This window comes from Saccopteryx bilineata, chromosome 1 (assembly GCF_036850765.1).
Source record: "Saccopteryx bilineata isolate mSacBil1 chromosome 1, mSacBil1_pri_phased_curated, whole genome shotgun sequence".
In the NCBI taxonomy this organism is placed as follows: Eukaryota; Metazoa; Chordata; class Mammalia; order Chiroptera; family Emballonuridae; genus Saccopteryx; species Saccopteryx bilineata.
In genome coordinates this window covers 377,363,915-377,383,148 of record NC_089490.1, presented here as the reverse complement: position 1 = coordinate 377,383,148, position 19,234 = coordinate 377,363,915, and the positions used below count along the sequence as shown (strand labels likewise).

The window sequence follows — 19,234 nt, the reverse complement described above, 5'->3', positions numbered from 1 at the left end:
GCTGAGAAAATGCATGAAAAATCCTTTAGGAAGAGATGTGTCACATAACAAGTGCTCAATAAACAGTAATTATGACTTTTCTTGTCCTTAAGTTTTGAAAGTTATAGCAAAGAGAACAATAAACTTCTGGAATATGTACTCTAGTGACCTTGTCTGAGGCTTCCTGGATCATGGACCTGTCCCAGTACAGCATCTCAGATGACCTTATATTAAACTGGATTGTGGGGCTTTCAGCCCCTTGGCATTGTGGAATAAACACTTTTAAATTTCAGGACCTAGGCTTCTAAGGACAGTCTGTGAGCTGGCATGGAATGAATAAAGTGAATGCTTTTGATTATTCCTAATTGGTACTTTTCACCGGGCCTTCCTTTGTTTCTTCCTTCCTTCCTTCCCCTCATGTTTTGAGAGTTTATCATAAAAATGAATGAAAAGATCAAGGAAATCATTGATGTACTTAGGTTAGGTGCATATAGATATTCACAGGTTCTTTCAAGTCTTCAACATTTAAAACTTGAATTTACTGTCCTTAGTAAAACATGCTGCTTGATTCCCGTTCACTCACTCTAATTTTTTAGCCCATACATTTTGTAGCTGCAACACGAGGCAAAAGCTCCTATTAAAGTCTTGACTATTCATTCAGTGTTTCGGATGCTAAACTTGTAAGTTAACTGACGAGTGAATTCAAAGGTCATCTCTCACTATTTATATATTTTTATTTCATTAATTCACAAACATTTATTGAGTTCCTGATGAGACAGAAGAATGAATAAAATATGGACCCTCCCCTCACGAAGCTCACATCTACTTACATTCTGATCTGCTGGATTGTAATGACGTATTGTTATAAACTATCTTGATTTTCAGTGATGTGTTTGAACACTATCTTTTTTTTAAATTAATTAATTATTTTTTTTTACAGAGACAGAGAGTGAATCAGAGAAAGGGATAGACAGGGGCAGACAGACAGGAGTGGAGAGAGATGAGAAGCATCAATCATTAGTTTTTCATTGCGCGTTGCAACACCTTAGTTGTTCATTGATTGCTTTCTCATATGTGCCTTGACCATGGGTCTTCAGCAGACCGAGTAACCCCTTGCTCAAGCCAGCGACCTTGGGTTCAAGCTGGTGAGCTTTTGCTCAAACCAGATGAGCCGGCGCTCAAGCTGGGGACCTTGGGGTCTCTAACCTGGGTCCTCTGCATCTCAGTCCGACGCTCTATCCACTGCACCACCGCCTGGTCAGGCCTGAACACTATCTTAAGTAAACAAACAAACAAACCAACCATTGGAGAAGGTTTTTGTTTTGTTTATTTTTTTGTTTTGTTTTGTTTTTTTGAGGTTTTATCTGCTACAGGGATGTGTGTGCAGGAGTTGGGTAGGGAGTGTTGTGTAACTCGGACTCTGGACACTTGACTCAGAAGCAGGAAGGAGTCTGTGCTGAGAGAACACAGCCAAGGCTTCTGCACAGCGAGGGCTGGAAACCAAACCCGGGATTGTTGCTGTAACTGAGAAACAGCCCCTACTCTATTCTGAGTAGATGGTTCGTTAGCCACTCCTTTCACATGATAATTTATGGCTCTTTTTGTTTTTCTGCACTCATTTTATTAGGCTTCTGCTTTCAACATTTCAAATAGAATAATGAAGTTGAGAGTCACTGTTACTAGCTTCCAACGGCCTTGAGACGGCTGCTTCTGTGACTGAGGTGCTGATGGTAGACTTGGCGAGGAGCTGGGAGGTTATGCTCAAACCTGCAGAAACAGACTGGGGTGGAGGCCACGGGTTGCCCAGGTGAGAGGAGGCATAAATTCTATGCTTTAGCTGCTGAGACTCCACTTGGCACACATGGGCTTCCTTTTGTGGGCGTTTCAGAGGTCCCCAGGGCTGGTGGATTTATGTCAGCAGGAGCAGCGCAGTAGAAAGAGATTAAGAACGCTTTCAAAGGGTGTGTGAGTGGGTCGCTCCTCCACCGGCTCGGTCTGGGACACAGGGCTCAGTCTGTGAGGACCTGGGCTGGTGCCAGGGAAGGGAGTAGGGCAGGCCTGAGGAATGGAAGGTCACTGGCCAGTTGGGTATTGTGATAATTATGTCCTTGTTTCCTTGAAGGTACCAGTGTCCTTGGTTTTTCAGCTTCAAAGAAAGCTGCCTCTCAAGTAGGGGGGACGTTCGCACCTGCATTGCTGAGCGATTTCTGCCTTCCTGGCTGCAGACTCAACAAGACAACAATACGTCTGTGGGCATTTTCAAGGTCATACTTATAAACCAGACATGGGAAGCTTCTTTCTTGCCCTTTATTCCTAAATGCAAATGTAAGGGTTAATGGGCCCCATTCGAATTCAGCAATGAATCCAATTTAATGGTTTTACTTTAACTTCAGATACTTCTAAATGATCACTACCACCCATATCCCCAATCCCTTCAATTCTCACCCCTCCCCAAAGGGACTGTCCCAGCAGCAGAAGTCTGGCAATTATTTGAGGTATCTATAGAAAATACACCTGGAATGTTTGGGGTTTTCTTTTTCTACCCTATGCATCGCCAGAGAAGCTGTGCCAATAATAGTTTAGAATTATAAGCATAGCTCTTCCTTTCCTGTTTTCCTTAGAGCACGAAGATTTCCGTGAGACTTTTGAAGAGGAGGATGAGGTATTTATTTATTTTAATGGGATTTTGTTTGTCTACTGGGTGCAATGAATTTGATCTAAAGTGGGATTTCCACCAACTAAATATATATTTGCTGCTCCGCACCCCAAATTTCCACTGATCCTCCGAGCCCTCTGATCATTAAATGTGTGAATTTAAAACCATATCTTGATTAATAAATTCCATTTGTTAAAGATGAGATGACTGGTTTCTGGCACTTAAAACCTTCCCAAACAGTAGAGTGGCTATTACGGAGAACTCCCTGGGTCCTGCTTTCGAAATCCTGTTTCTGTTGTTGCCGTCGGATCCGAGACCAAACCTTTCTTCTTCAGGCCAGAGCAGGTGCTGGTCAAAACCTGGAAATTAGGAAGAAGGAAATATTATTTATTTTTTTAGCTAGTTCTTGTTTTGACCTTGACAAGGATAAATAGTGGTTCTATATACAAAATAGTCCCTGAGTCTTTTTAACTTTTGCTCTGAGATTGTGCAAATATACACATTTATGTTAATGGAGTCCCAATTCATTAACATAGAAATAGCTAGTCTTCCTTCATCAAAATATGCAGTCTCTCCCTCATACTCCTCTGTCTGTCTCTCTTCCTTCTTCCCTCACCCCTTCTTTTTCCCTCTCTTTTGTTCTAAGAGGTTTCTACTTTCTAAGATCATGGGTGCTGACTGCTATGACACCTGAGGGAACAAAAGCTCTGTGCTCCGAAGTCACCTCCCACCTGTCACCCGGGACCCTGGGATTCTGAGCTCTTGCCGGTGATTTAATAACTGGACCCAGTGGGACAGCCCAGGTGCTGTATCTCATACCTTTGTCTATTGCCAAGGGAACGTTTAATCTGTTGACTTGACTCAGTTATGCTAGTCTGGCAAACGTACCTAGAACTGTAAATTATTTAGATGTTTAATTTATTTGGCATGGAAGGAACTTTCTTATACCTTGTTATCTAAGAGCAGAAGATGAAAAATCACCTCATTTGCAAATTATAAAATCTCTCACAGTCTTGCGTGTTCACGAGTTAAAATGACTTTCTTGACCTTAAAAGTGTAACAGGGGCCCAAACAAGCATTATTCACACTTTATCCCCTAAGAGAAAGATGATGGTATAAATCTGTTCAAATTAGAAGTGAAATGTGAAACAAATGCTTTCCATCAGATGCTAACAGACAGCTAGTCTGAAGTGAACACAGTGTAAACTGTAAATGAGGGGTCCGGTGGCACATAGCAGGGTCCTTTGTCACAATGCCCTTCCTCTCTGTCATAATCTATTTCTAGTGATCCAGGGGTGGGAGAAGTTTAAAACTGTAGGAAATATGATATTACCTAAACCTTATTAATATACAAAATTAATACCTAATAGGGAAACATGTCATTGTTTTAATTATTCTTTGACCTTGTCTTTAATGCATGTTTCATTAAAATAGAAACTCAGTACACATTTCATTAAAATAGAAGCAAACAACAAAAATAAGTTATCTCATGGAGCAAACAACAAAAATAAGTTATCTCATGGAGCAACCACTGTTATATCAGATTAGGTTCCCTTCCCTCCAACTGTTTCATTTACTCTCTTGATGAATAAGGGTTGATCTGAGGCAAAGATAAACATAATCTATAGCAACTCAAAAATATAAACAAGAGTACAGAAATTCTTTGAAAAAAATTTCTTTTATAATTGCTGTTTTAAAGGTATTTTTGGAATCAGGTGCCATTATTGGGCTTTTATTTATCATCATCCAAATGAAAAAATGTTCCCTTTATAGTGGGAGGAAGATTTTTAGCTAAGAATGCTGGTTCTGCAGTCCAGCTGCCTAGGTTTGAATTTTGACTTTCATTAGCTGTGTGACATTAGGAAAGTTATTTAACTTTTTTGTGCCTCAGTTTTCTCATCTGTAAAACAGGATTATTATCTTCCTCATAGAGTTCCTGTGTGGTAAAAATAGCACCTGACATATAGTAAGTGCTCAATAAATGTTAAATTGTTGCTATCAATCATTTATTATGTACACAGGAACCATTTCCTCATTTCCTTGTAATAAACAATTCTGTGAGCTATTTTCTATTATTCCCATTTTACTGAAGAGAGAATTTACTCCTAGATCCAGAGGGAGAACCAAGCGGATCCCCAATTCAAACTCAGGTCTTCAAGTCTCTGTGGCAGGTCTGGGGTCCCTGAAGACTGCATGAAGGCAGAGATCTCAGTAGGGAAGTTAATGAGAAAGTGCTCAAGGGCGACACCTGTGGGCAAAGGGAGGAATTACAATATAGTGTAGTAGATGCTGCTGCAGCAAAGGCCTCAGCCCATGGTATGGAAGCTCTGGCACTGGCGGGACTCTTCAGCCTTGGACCCCATTAAGGCAAGGGACTGACTGTTAACCAGTCCCTCCATGGAATTAGCAGTCCTTTGTGGCAGGCTGCCCCAGAAGCGGATATAGCTTTAAACAGAGCAGCTCTCCTCAGCCAAAGGCTTTCTCTCCAAGAGGGTCTCAACTGAAGGACTGTCAGCAGCCAAACTCCCAGCACTTCAGCCTGGAATGGGGCACTGGGCAGCGTATCACAGGGTCCACACCGCCCTGCAGCTCAGGGGGGTGTCCAAAGTTGTCTCACGGACCTGGTGCTTGTGCTCACAGCTTCTTTTGCCCAGAATCTCTCAGACCCTATCCGCATTGGGGAGACCAGGAAGCACATGGTCGGACTGTTTCTGTAACTACAGAAGGTGTTGGTGACGGGAGGAGGACAGCAGCTGCTCACAGCACCAAGCCAAGTCCACAGAGGACAGGCCCTGGCTGCGTGGCCCATAGCTGGCTAAAAAGTGTTCTTTTAAAAATGCTTAAATAGCCCAAATTAATTTTTTTAAATTTACTGATTTGAAAGAGAGAGAGAAAAACATCAATTTGTTGTTCTACTCACTTATGCATTCATTGGTTGATTCTTGAATGTGCCCTGACCGGGGATTGAACCCACAACCTTGGTGTATCTGGAGGATGCTCTAACCAGCTGACTACTGGCCAGGGCCCAAATTTAAAAAATCCATTCCCTCTAGCAAGAACTTGTTATGGTGCTTATGTCATGATTCATAGGCTAGAACAACAGCATTTTAAACCAGGCAGAAGCCTGAGAGATCACCTTCTTCAGCTGGGTTCGGGCGGAGAGGGGCGATTTAGTCAAGGTCACACAGCAAGTTAATAGTTGCACACAATGGGACTGGGACCATCGGCATGAAAATTGATATCTCAAGTAGAGTCTAGCTGTTTGCCAACTGCAAAGAAATGATAAAAACAAATTCTCTCTTGGCTGACAACTTGAAAGGGTAGGTTTGGAATGTTAACTTAGCGCACATTACGGTCTTGACGTTTCTTGTCATGTCCTAGATAAAGTACCTAGGTTCATACTTTATGCATTTTCATGCAAAATGGTTTCTAAAACTAAATGCCAAGAATTCTCATGGATATTGTGTGGCTGGCATTTCTCTGGTTGTATTTTGTTCTTCCTTCTGACAATACAATGTGTTATTATTAAAATACTCCTCTACTCATAGGACTCATAGTTTTTCTCCATATAATTGATACAATTACATAAATACTGTATGGTGTTGGAAATCTTTAAAGAGCTTATTTTAGATCTGAGAGTAAAGAATTATCTTTAAAATTACTTTCCGAAAACATATCAGACACACTGAGCTGTCAGGTTTAAAACTGTACCAACGATTTTATGTTAACTTATCTAAAGTGCATTATTCTCTGGCGCGTGGATATACTCATAACCACAGAGATTAGTGCTCAGCCAAAAAAGCAAAAAAATCTTTGAATCTTTCATTACCTCCTCAGTACACTACCTGGCTGGATTCAGACATTTAAAATCCCATACAATTGTTCAGCTCCTTCAGAGATGTTAACTCCTAAAATTGCAACAGAAAACCAACCGAACAATATTTGACTATTAAGAATAGTAGAAGTTTAGTACCGGAGTTCAGAGAACGGACTCAGGATCCATACAGCCTGAGGTCAAAGCCCAGTGTCGCCAACCTTGTGACTTTTGGCAAATTACTTAACCTCTATAAAATGGGAATAGTTGTAGTTCGCGGCTCTTGTGGTTGTTATAAAGAGTAAATAAGATAATACGTGTCAAGTGCTTAGAACAGCGTCTACACATAATAGTTTTCAGTAGATGCTGTATCATTAGAATTTGCTTTATAATAATACAGAGAATTAAAACTTAACAAAAATGTTGAAGACAAAAACTTAAAAACTAGAGAGATTTAAGTGATCCTGTTAAATTTGTGATTCTTAAACAGAACTCCTATGTGAACTACAGTAAAATCCTAAGCATAGATAGGCCACAACTTGGAAGCAGCCGCAGTACTGTGCATCAGTGCTCATTGGCCAGGGACACTCGGAACAGTTTCTCTGCCCTAGACCTCATTGGCTGAGGACATCGATGACGCTCAGGAACTGGGAAGAGACTATATACACACACATTGTAAGTAAGCGATTCCCAGGAAAATTCAAGATAGTGTTTTTTTCTAGAGAGAGGCTACGGTGGAAGAATTGGCAATATTGTATTTCTTGATTGGGAGTTAACTTTAAAACAACTTGTTAAGCTCCTTTTTTCTTTAAAATTTTCTGTGTGAGGGTTAAACTTTACAAGCAAAAAGTTTAAAATGTTCACCCAATGTCTCCTTATGCCAATTTCTGGGAGGAAAAAAAAGTAAGCGTGCAAAGAACCCCACAAACTGCTGACCCATTTAGACTCTGGTCAAAGCAGCTACGTTGGACCCTTTTCTCTTAGCCTCTTCCTGCAGAACAAATGTCTCCATTTTAGTGCAGTGATTTGATTTACAATATAACAAATTTAACAGTTGAAAGTCCTAAAACTCGTCCTCAGCAAAACCTGCAAAGCAGCTGCAAAAAAGATGAATATCACTCGTGGGATCAAAAGCCTAGAAGGCTTGCGTGGAAAAGTTCAGCGGTGTGTGCACACAAAGCCTGCTCTGAGCAGAAGGCCATTAGAGGATAGTGTCCTTCTGTCTCATTATCAGCTGGAAGCACCCTGGGATGACCGGGCTCCGCAGGGCTGCTGTTTGTGTGCAGAAAATTCTTGTGCAAAGGGCGGGCTGGCTCTCCTGATCTGCCTTCCGGGATCCTCGGCTTAAAATCCAGAATTCAGTTTACCAGTGAGTTGGAGGAAAGGCAGAGTGATGTTCAAGGAAGATGCTGAGGGTTTATTTTCGTCCCTCTTCATAGCTTTTAGTCCTAAGAAACGTGTAGCTAAATATGCTTTCTTCCCTCTGGAAAACGGATTTCCCCCTCTCCCACCTCTGTCTGGGGAATCACAAATTTCCTAAGAAGACCTGAAAACCCAGAGAGAGATATGCAATGCTTCAGACACCTCCGGTCGGACTGGCTGTCACAGACCTCGGTTTGGGTCAGGTTGTTTAAGCTTCTTGGGAATAAGCATTTATCTACAGCAGGGTCATTTTATAGATCTATTAAGTCTACATTTTCTCTTGGGCCCTGTCCCCTAGGTCCCCTCAACCCTGCTCCAGTCACACACTCTAAAAGCCCCCTTAAGCCCCAGAAATAAATCTCTATAAACTCCTAGTGTTCAATCAGGCTTTTACTGTATCTCTTTGCAATTAGAATAAATTTACTGCTCGGAGAGATGGGGGGAAATATGTAAGGTACTTCTTGGATAAATATACCACAGTGAGAAAAGTAGAGGCTCTGTAAAAATTATCTCTGTGAATTCAACAAGAATCAAGGTCACGGGAGCTGCTACATACCAGGGAACGTTAATTAATGGGCCTGCAGCTGGTGGTACCACTTGGCTGCCCCGCTCCAGCTGCCTGCTCCATATTTCTCTCATTTCTAGGACCATTCTTGGATCAAATCCCATCTCTTTTTTTTCCCCTCCAAGTACAAAAAGTACATAAGTCTATCCTGGAAGGATGCCAACCTTTCAGAGAACTAAGTCAAGTGTTGTTTCTTAGCTATTTTTATCTCCTTTTTAAAAGAAAGGATACTCTATCACCTCTGGAGCTGGATTACTTGTAATCAGCGGTCAAGCTGTGGTCTGAGGTCACCGTTCTGGCATTGTCCACAGGAGGTGTCCTGAGGAGGGAGGGCAGAGAGGGACGCCGGGAACTTCCCCTCTGAGGATGGCAGAAAGACCTTCCGCCCTTCACTACGCAGTTCGCCCCTTTTAGGCCAAGCTGAAGTGAGGGTGAAAATGCACGCGCAACGCATTCAGCATCTCTGAGCTGAAGAGGGAGGGGGAAGGTAATAGGAGAAAAAGGAGGAAAGACAGAGGAGGCAGAAAGTTTTCCAGGGTCAAGGGAGTTTATACCACGTAAACCTGCCGGGAAGCATTAAATGAGACCCAGCACGTAAACCACTTAGCACACTTAGCTGGGGCAGTGGCGGCAATTGTTAATTATAATAAAATTTCAGAGTCAGTGCAGCATTCTGGTCTAACGTGACTTCAGAAAGATCTAGGTTCCAGTGCCTGCTCAACCACGAAGTGGCTGTGTATCACTTGGCTATTTAATTAGCCTTTTAGACCTCAACTTTCTCATCTGTAAAATGGAGCTAATAATAATAGTATCTGCCTCAAAACTACTGAGTGGTTTGAAAGAGACATTGTATGTAGGACATTTAGCATGGTGCTTGGTTCCTGGCTAATCTCAATATATGATCATTGTTGTCATCATGACTCTTTATAACTGTTTCTGTACCTCAGCAATGGAAGATTCATGGAAAGTTTTTCAGGAAAAGAGTGCCTCTCTGGGCAGGCGCTGACAGCTTTAGAAGAGCAAGTCACTCTGAAGCAGTGACTATGGTCCAGCTCGCCTCTACTGCAAGCAGCCCTGTTTTTCTTCTCATTTGGAAACTGTCTTTCCTTCAATGTTACATAGTAGAGGGACTGGGCGTTCTTCCACACAATGACAGACTTGCGACTCTCGCCCAGAAATAACAGGGAAATGCCTGACTCTGCTTCTTTAAGGAATTAATTCCCCAGGTAGTCATGAGCCATAAACTCTGGCCCTGGGCCCTGAGGATAGCCGCCCCCACCCCTCCCCAAGACAGGCAGGTCCTTACCCTCTGGGGCCGCTCCTTTATCAGGCAGGCCAGCTTTACTGATTCCTTTCTTACAGAAGGAAGAATGTTCGAAAAGATTGGAAAATGTTCTCCATTACTACTTCCAAACTGTAAAATGATATTTGGGCCTTTTAAAAGACTTGGGACATTTTCTGAAATTAAGGAATATGGATTTAAAGGAAGCCTTGGGGGATTAGATTTTTCCTCCTCTTTAAAGCCTTTCAAACAACTTTAATCTGCTTTCAGAGTGCTCTCCGATTTGGCATGGCATTCTGGTAGAGGATCGCGGCCTTCTCCATGGAACTGATACTTTTGTGCCCCTTTTAAAACCCATTTGGAGAAATATTTAGGGTGAAAAAAAAATGCCTGTGTAAAGAACAAGACTCTTCAAGGTAAAGGAATGACTTCTAAGATGTTTGTAAGAAAAATTTAAATTTATGTTTGGGCATAAGAAAATTAAACAATCTAGCTGAGTATGCAACTTCAGTGCTATGACTATTCATACCTCATTTTCTGATTGTTGGTCCTCCTACCGTATATGTAGTGCTTTATGATATGCAAAAGAAAACGATATACTTTCATGTAATAGCACCATTCTGGGAGGCAGGTATCATAATTCTTATTTTACCAACAAGGATATGGGCTTAGAGAATGAAAAGAAAATGTGCTTAAAGAAAATGTAATATGGCAGGAAGTTGAACTTGGGATTTAGGGCTTTGAACCGATTACCTTTTCCGCAACACCCCATTACCTTAAACCTGCTGTGTGACCTAGGCAGCCCAGGTCGACTTTCAGTGCCTCAGTTTCCAGATCCGTGAGATGAGAATGATTCCTCTCTGGCTTCCTTTCAGAGGCTGGTGGGTAGATTTTCCAGGGTCAAATCTATCACGTGGCCAAGATTTCCAGAACAGTGTGTGAGGAGCCTGAATGAAATGCTTTCTGTAGAGCCCAGTGAAATGCTGCTAACACCCTGTCCACCACAGGAATGTTTCAGACTTTGCAGGAGATGCACGCCCACGCTTTAAAAATGATACTGATTGCAAATGGCGAGTGCAGAACGGTTATAAAGCTGGCAGGTGGCCTGGAAGCTCCAAGGAACTGTGAATAGCTCATTATCCCAGGGGCTGGGGAACCTGGAGAAGTAGCAGACAGCGGAGGAAGGGCACACGCTTGTCAGTTTGGGGCCTTCATTCCCCCAAGCTATAAAAGAGGAGATAAGTGTGTCATCAAAGTGAATGAAAACTCAACAGCAATGCAATTCTAGAAGAACGTATAGTTTTGAAATGTCTAAGAAAATATTATGTTTCTTCTTTTATGTATTACAAAAGTGCATTTATTCATTGTCAAAATAATCAGTAGAGAAGTGTCGAATCAGAAAGTGACATTCCCTCCTGCTCCTCCCCTCACTCGCTCTGTGGACGTCTACTGTTAACATTCTGTGTCTCCTAAAACCTTTTTCTTTTGAATATAATGTGTGTGCATTCAGATGCACGTTATACTTAATTACATGCTCACATATATATATATTTAAATTTTTTAAATTTACTTTATTTTTGAAAGAGAAGAAGAAGAGACAGAAACTTGTTTTTCCACTTATTTACGCACTCATTGGTTGATTCCTGTATGTGCCCTGACTGGGGATCAGACCCACAACCTTGGTGTATTAGGAAGATGCTCTAACCAACTGAACTACTGGCCAGGGACCACATATGTATTTTTAAATGGGGCCACGTGACACACAGTATTGCTCATGTGTCATAGATAGCTGTTCATATAGACCTCTCATTTCCCTCTCAGCTTTACTGAGGTATACCTGACAAATAAAAATTATGTACATTTAAGGTGCTCAACATGATGTTTTCATATACACATATACCTCATGAAATGATTACCACAATCAAGCTAATTAGCATATCTATTACCTTGCATAGTTGCCATTTGTGTATGTGTGTGTGTGTGTGTGTGTGTGTGGTGAAAACACTTAAGAGCTACTCTCTTAGCAAATTTCAAAAAATACAATACACCTTTATTAACTACGGTCACCATGACGTACATTAGATCCCCAGAGAGTATTCATCCTGCATAACTAAGGCTGTGTTCCCTTTGACCAACACCTTTCCATCTCCTCCAAACCCCAGTCTCGACAACCATCATTCTAACCTCTGCTTTTTGGAGTTCAACTTTTTTAGAGGCCTCTCATTTAAAAAAAATATGATGGGTTTCCCTTACCTATTACAAATAATGCTTCAGTGGATAATAATCATGGTTTATTTACAGAAATGAAAACAATCGAGAGATAAATGGGCTAGAACAAATTTGGAAAAGATGATACATAACAAAACCCTTACCAGTGAGCCCCGTGTGAGGGGGCAGAGATGAGCAGATCCTTCTTGGTTTAGCTTCTCATTGGGTCAGATTGATACTAGAACCAAAGAAAGAACCCAGGGGAAAAAAGTTAAAGGAAGAAGAAGAAGAAGAAGAAGAATAAGAAGAAGAAGAAGAAGAGGGGGAGGAGGAGGAGGAGAAGGAGGGGGAGGAGGAGGAGGAGGAGGAGGAGGGAGAAGGGGAGGAAGAAGGAGAAAAGCAAACACAGCATGATGTTTTGAGGTTGGGCAGATTGAAGTAAGGATCATTAGCAAGTGTGTAGAAACCCTCTAGAAACTGTATGAAGTGTAAGGAAGATTATCTGTATAGAAAGCTCAGATTGGTGGTGTTGTAAGAAGGAAAATGATGGTGAGGGTGAGAAGACGTTGAGCATGTAGCCTCCGTGTTAGTCCCCATGGGACAGAGGGAGGGTCTTATTCCTTAGCCCTGATAGCTGGCATAATTCCTGACAAGCACAAGGTGTAAAAAAGTACTTGAGAAAGAGCAAAGAACACTGTTCTCAAGACGACCAAGCCTTTTAGATATCAGTCAGCAGAACCAACCGAAATGTAGATGAGTCTTGATTTGTGGCTTTAAAAATGACTTAATTTAAAAACATTTAGCTTAAGTTGAAAAGGAAGATGAAAAATGGTGCTGCTAATAGCTTCTGCTATTTGGTTTACTAAACATGTTTCTCTGGTTACTATATATTTCCCACGTTTTATTTCTTGTCTGCTCAAAATGTAAATGAACTATAACTAGTCACTGAATTTTAAAAATTATTTTTAAAACTTGACCTCATTTTCCTCGAACCCCCTACTAAGTTATTGTCAACTTGCCAGTTGTGTTAATGGGTTGGGCTCTGTATTCATGGTCCTAAATGAAGTAAAGAGGACCAAGGAACCCATGGCGAGTCTTCAGTCCTGTTAATGGTGAATGCAGGGGGAAATTTAAGACATAATCCTCTCTGTGGTGGCCTCTGGACTGGGTAGCTACATTCCAGTCAAGCAGAGACTCAGATAACTAGGTTGTGTGTGTGTATACTTCTCAGGATGTTTTTATGAGAAAGGGATAAGCGAAATATAAGCTAACTGATATGAAGGATTTACTTTCAGAAAGAGAAAAGGACAGGGGGGATACAGAGAGAAGAGTCAGCTTGGTTATCCTCACCTTCTACATCAGGGGCTGCGAATTACCAAAAATACACCTAAGGGAAGATTGCCACATTGTTCTCCATCTGAATTCTCCAGAGTGGTAATCCATACACATTCCAATGACCGTGATGTTCTAGGGGGAGAAAGACTGAATTAAATTTAGCAGAATTGTTGGTATTACATTTCAATGCTTCATATACTCACTCATTCAACACACCTGAGCAGAAACACTAATCAGAAAGATCACTCTCTACTCATTCTGAGTCAGCATGATTGTTCTTGTTGAGCATTTTACTCAGTTCAGTACCCAAACCAATGCTGAATTGATCCTCCCCAGATTTTCAGAAGTTCTAGTTCATAATACCACATGCTTTAGAGTGCTCTGAATTAGCTTGCGGATAAATTTATCTGCAGGAAGGTGACCTGCTGATCTTTATGAAAGAGAGAGATTTGAACCCAGGAAGTCTGGCTCTAGAGTCTATGCTCTTAGTGCGCCTGGATGAGGAAGAGGTCTGTGTTGAATTCTGGTTCTGCCGCTCAGTGGCGATATGATCTTGGACTGGACCCTAGAACTCTGAGCGTCTGCCTCTGATTCAGTTAGAGGAGGGGAGGCAGAGAGACAGACTCTCGCATGCACCCAGACTGGGATCCACCTGGCAAGCCCACTAGGGGTTGGCCATCTGGGGTTTTGTGCTGTTGCTCCAACCGAGCTATTCTCAGTGCCTGAAATGGAGGCCATGGAGCCATCCAGTGCCCAGGGCCAACTTGCTTCAATCCAGCCATGGCTGAAGAAGGGAAAGAGAGAGAGAGAGAGAGAGAGAGAGAGAAGCGAGAGGGGAGGGGTGGAGAAGCAGACGGGCACTTCTCCTGTGTGCCCTGACCGGGAATTGAACCCAGGACATCCACACACTGGGCTGATGCTCTATCACTGAGCCAACTGCCCAGGGCCAATAAATTACTTTTTGAAAGGGCATTTTCCCCCTTAAATATAAAAGAAAGACATGCCTATTGTATACTATTTGTATAAAGAAAAATTCAATGGGGAAAGTTAAAAGCAACATCCAGAAATACGTTTGGTATTAGATACCAGGACATGCAACATTAATAATAACATCACGTTTTTTATAATGGGCAAGCGCTACTCAGTACCCGCGGGAGTGCTGAAGGAAAGGTGTGTGCTTCAGGCCAGGCCAGCTGGGGGAGGTGCCCGTCAGAAAAGACAAGAGCTACTGACCCAAACAGTAGAACAGCTGTTAGTCGCAGACTGTAATTGCCCCACCAGAAAAAGAACCTATTTAAGAGAGCAGGTTGCTATAGCTGAAAAGAAACAAAAAAATAATCTTTTTGGAAGTCACAGGATTGTAACTAGGGAATGTCAGGGTTGGAGGGGGTGATGAATCTTGGCGTATTTGCTGGCTTGGAGACAGACAGGAAGCTCTAGCATGAAGATGGTCCTGCCCTGGCTGCTGTTCTGTTTTGTTGGAAAGTAATGGGTTGGGTTCTGTCTTTCAAGCCCTGGAATGTGGGGGCTACTGACAGAAGGAATCCTTCCAGCCTACCCATTCCTGATTCCTGAGCACCTGGAACTCTGCCTCTGTCCCACCGCCTTCACCTGGTTACATGGTAACAGTTATGATCAAAGCAGTGGACCCCAGAAATACTCCCCTCTTCCTCTGCCTCCACTCTCTACCTGCCTGCCAGCCAACTCCACACAACAGATGTGAGGTAGTCTTGAAACATTAGACATTTCAGAGGAATCCCTTCCTACCCTTTACCTCCAAACCTGCTGAGAAAAGGTGGTACTTTTTGAAGGAGCATTTTGAATGAAAGAGTGAAACTTGCTACACTGCTCACAAAAATTAGGGGATATTTAATCACTTCATATTCATTTTGAAATATCCTCTAATTTTTGTGAGCAGTATATTTAAAATTTTTAGAGTCACTAAGAAACAATGTTGAATTTTATTTGGTCAGTCTAGATTTTCATACCTTAAGTTTGCGCCCAGTGGAACATTGTTTGAAGTACTTGATTATATGGCAAAGATTTTTATTTTTGTTTGCTGAATATTGAAGAACTAAGTAGAACCCTTGGATGACAAGAGGCACATAAAATTTAGATTAAAATATTTTAATGTGGTGAAAGTTACAATCTAAATGTTCAGCAGAAATGTTTAACTTAAGCTATGATACATCCATAAAAAAGCTCAACACTTATTGCCATGTACTGAGTTTAAAAAGTTGTTTATAAATTAACAAGTAGAATTGAGTCTTGTTTTAAAAAAGGTATTGGAAAGAAATATACTAAGAGATTATCAGTAGTAATCTGTGGGTGATTACGTTATGACGAATTTAATTTTTTTCCTGACTTTTCCAAATCGAATGGCATTGGGCTTGTATTGCATTAATAATCAGAAAAAAAGATGAAAACTAATTCCAGGCAATAGTCATAAGGTGAACAGAATTGTATATGAAGTTCACAATTTTACTTACTAGTTTTATAAGGTATAAAAACCTCATCATTAAAAATATTCAAAAGGGCAAAAACAATGGTGGGATTCAACTGGTTTTCACTGGTTCTGCAGAACCAATACCTAATTTTTTGTTGAGTTCGGCAAACCGGTTGTTAAAATGGCACTCATAATCAGTGTTCTCTCTAAGGTGGGTGTCTGGGCAGCCACCCAATGTAGAAATCACAAATTTACATTCCTTGCTCTTTTTAACATTCATCTGCCCAACAGCATATTCTAAGCACCCATAGTGATGTTCATTCCATTCTTTTTTTTTTTTTTTGCATTTTTCTGAAGCTAGAAACAGGGAGGCAGTCAAACAGACTCCCACATACACCCGACCGGGATCCACCCGGCATGCCCACCAGGAGATGATGCTCTGCCCCTCTGGGGTGTCTCTCTGTTGCATCCAGAGCCATTCTAGCGCCTGAGGCAGAGGCCACAGAGCCATCCTCAATGCCTGGGCCATCTCCGCTCCAATGGAGCCTCGCTGTGGGAGGGCAAGAGAGAGACAGAGAGGAAGGAGAGGGGGAGCGGTGGAGAAGCAGATGGGCGCTTCTCCTGTGTGCCCTGGCCGGGAATCGAACCCGGGACTCCTGCACGCCAGGCCGACACTCTGCCACTGAGCCAACCGGCCAGGGCCCATTCCATTCTTAGGTGAAAAAAAATTGCAAGTGAGGATGCCAATCAAGAAGCAATATGGAAATATCTTAAATAACAGTTTTATTGTTTTTGTCAGGTATTATTTAATATTTTTTCATTAATATTTTTAAAATCTTTCTTATAACCTAGTTTTGTGTACCTCTTTTATTGTTCTTATTTAAATATTAATTGCATGAAATAATAAACTTCCTTTCAGTATATCTTTTTTTATACTTAACACAGTCATCAAGGCAGAGAACCGGTTGTTAAATTATTTGAATCCCACCACTGGACAAGAAATATAAGGTGAAAAGTAAGAATCCTCTCACTTGTGAATCCCCAGAACCTCTTTACACAAGTAAATACAGTCAACAAAAGTATATGCGCCTGGCCAGGCGGTGGCGCAGTGGAGCATCGAACTGGGACGTAGAGGACCCAGGTTCAAAACCCTGAGGTCACCAGCTTGAGTGCGGGTTCATCTGGCTTGAGTGTGGGGTTGCTGGTTTGGGCGAGGGTGGGGGGTCACTGGCTTGAGTGTGGGATCATAGACATGATCCCATGGTTGCTGGCTTGAGCCCAAAGGTCACTGGCTTGAAGCCCAAGTTTGCTGGCTTGAGCCTAAAGTCACTGGCTTGAACAAGGGGTCACTCACTCTGCTATAGCACCCCAGGGTCAAGGCACATGTGAGAAAGCAATGACTGAATAACTAAGGAGATGCAACGAAGAATTGATGCTTCTCATCTCTCTCCCTTCCTGTCTGTCTGTCCCTATCTGTTCCTCTCTCTGACTCTCTCTCTGTCTCTGTCACCCCCTGAAAGTATATGTGTGTGTGTGTGTGTGTGTATTTAAAACCTGGCTTTGTTTACCCAGTTTTTAGCCTGTCATAGGCATTTAATAAATTTGCCTATTTATGAACCCATTGTTTGAGATGAAACTCAAATTTTATTAATATTTTAGAAAATGATCCTTAAATGGTAGGTTGGTTCATTTCTTTGTTCATTTATTCAGTTAGTCAATAAACTTTTATTAAGAGCTTATAATTTGCCAGACCCTGTGCTAGGTGCTAAGGACAGAGGTGCTTAGCAAGGAAGACAAATAAAAACAGGCAGTGTATATATCTAGGGAGATACAAGCTATGGCATTGGTAGGGAGGGTTTTAGGGGAGCATCCAATGAGCTATTTCCTGAGCTATAAGAGAATTGCAGCTGATTTTTTCTCTACCCAAATCACCCTGGGTCCATTCAAACCCAATGATTTCATAACCAAATGTTGATCTGAGTTATCTATACATCTGTAAGTTTGTGCAAATAGATTATAATCAACTTTTTAAACTGATAGGAAGAGATACTAACACTTAATCTTAGACAAAAGGCCAAGAAGTGATATATAATTAACTTTTTAAACAAAATTGTGTATGAGAGTGACACCATAATAAATAATAAGTTAGAGGAGCAGTTTTAAAATCTCTCCCCCCCCTTTCCTTCCCTCTGACCTTCCTTTCCCTCCCTCCTTCCTACTTTCTGTCTCTCACACACAGCTCAGACACAAGACATGGAGGAGCAAATGTTTTCTGACTCGATGACTTCAGCGGATTAGTGCTCCTTTGAAAGCGATATTGTTACAGCTATAACGTGTTTATGTGTAACACAGACATCTTTATGTATAATACAGACGTGTCTGTGTGGGGAACATTAACATCCTGGCCTTGTCATTTAGTGAGGTAGGAAGTTCAGCCTAGAACTATAGATCCCCAAAGCTTTGGGGAATCTTGATATGGAAGAAGGAGGGAACTGGAGAGAAGAGAGATTTCTTTAAGGGTCAGTTCTCTCTTTTTTCTAACTCTCCTGGGCTTAACTCCTACTCGCTGAGAAACAATCATTTTCCAACACAGCTGGGATGGTTTTTAGGCAGAAGTATCCTTGCTGAGGCTAGCAGTAATCCAGAAAAGGGTCAGGTGATGAGAAGATACTGGTAAATCACAGAGACGCGATGGTGAGAGTTCCAATTTATAATAACCTGATGGCAAAAAATTTATTTCAGACCGTGACACGTCATCCCCGAAGAGATACATTAGAGGAGGTGTCTTCTCAATAATTTTCTTTATGTATCAAAATATAGCCAGGGAATTAACTCTTTATTTTAATATTTAAAACTATTCTCTGTAAGTTATCAAGGTAACTCAAGCTTACAAATAACAAAATCAAATACAAAAATATATAAAGTAAAATGTTAAAGTCTAACCCACTCCTCTAATCCCATTCCCAAAAGCAGCACAGTCCATAAAAATATGTTAGCCACATCGATAATTCAACATTTCTAGATAGCCACATTAAAATAAAAAAGGAGAAAAGAACAGGTGAAATTAATTTTAGTTCTGTATTTTATTTAACCTAATGTATCCAAAATGGTATTTACTTCAACATGTAAGCAACATTATCAAATTATTCATGAAATATAAAATTATTGAGATTTTAAAAATTATTTTTTGTACTATGTCTTTTGAATCCGGTGTGTATTTTACCCTTATAACACAGCTCGATTTGCTTACTAAATTTTCATTGAAAATACTTGGATCTATAGTTAGATTTCATAAAACACACATTGAAAAAGTAGATATGTATAGCCAAGTTGTTGCAAACATATTTACACGTTTTCCAATAATTGAATGAAATACTCATTTTTAAATTAAATATAAAGTCGTTAAAGTTAAATCAATTTTAAAAATCCAGTTGCTCAGTTGTATCAGCCATATTTCAAGTACTCAGTGGTCGCATGTGGCTAGTGACCACCATATCGGGTTGTGCAGCTCTGGAGGGAACTGCTAT

The 19,234-nt window shown here is 41.2% G+C and overlaps 1 long non-coding RNA gene across 1 annotated transcript in view; it reads right to left on the bottom strand.

Annotated features, from left to right (window-relative positions):
- Window positions 1-12,114: 12,114 nt before the first annotated feature.
- The window catches only part of LOC136318622 (uncharacterized), a 30,948-nt gene continuing 23,828 nt past the window's right edge, over window positions 12,115-19,234 (bottom strand). Inside the window, exons 2-3 of the long non-coding RNA XR_010728101.1 lie at window positions 13,277-13,393; window positions 12,115-12,164 (exon numbers count right to left, since the gene is read on the bottom strand). This is a non-coding gene — a long non-coding RNA (uncharacterized lncRNA). The remainder of the gene's footprint in view (window positions 12,165-13,276; window positions 13,394-19,234) is intronic.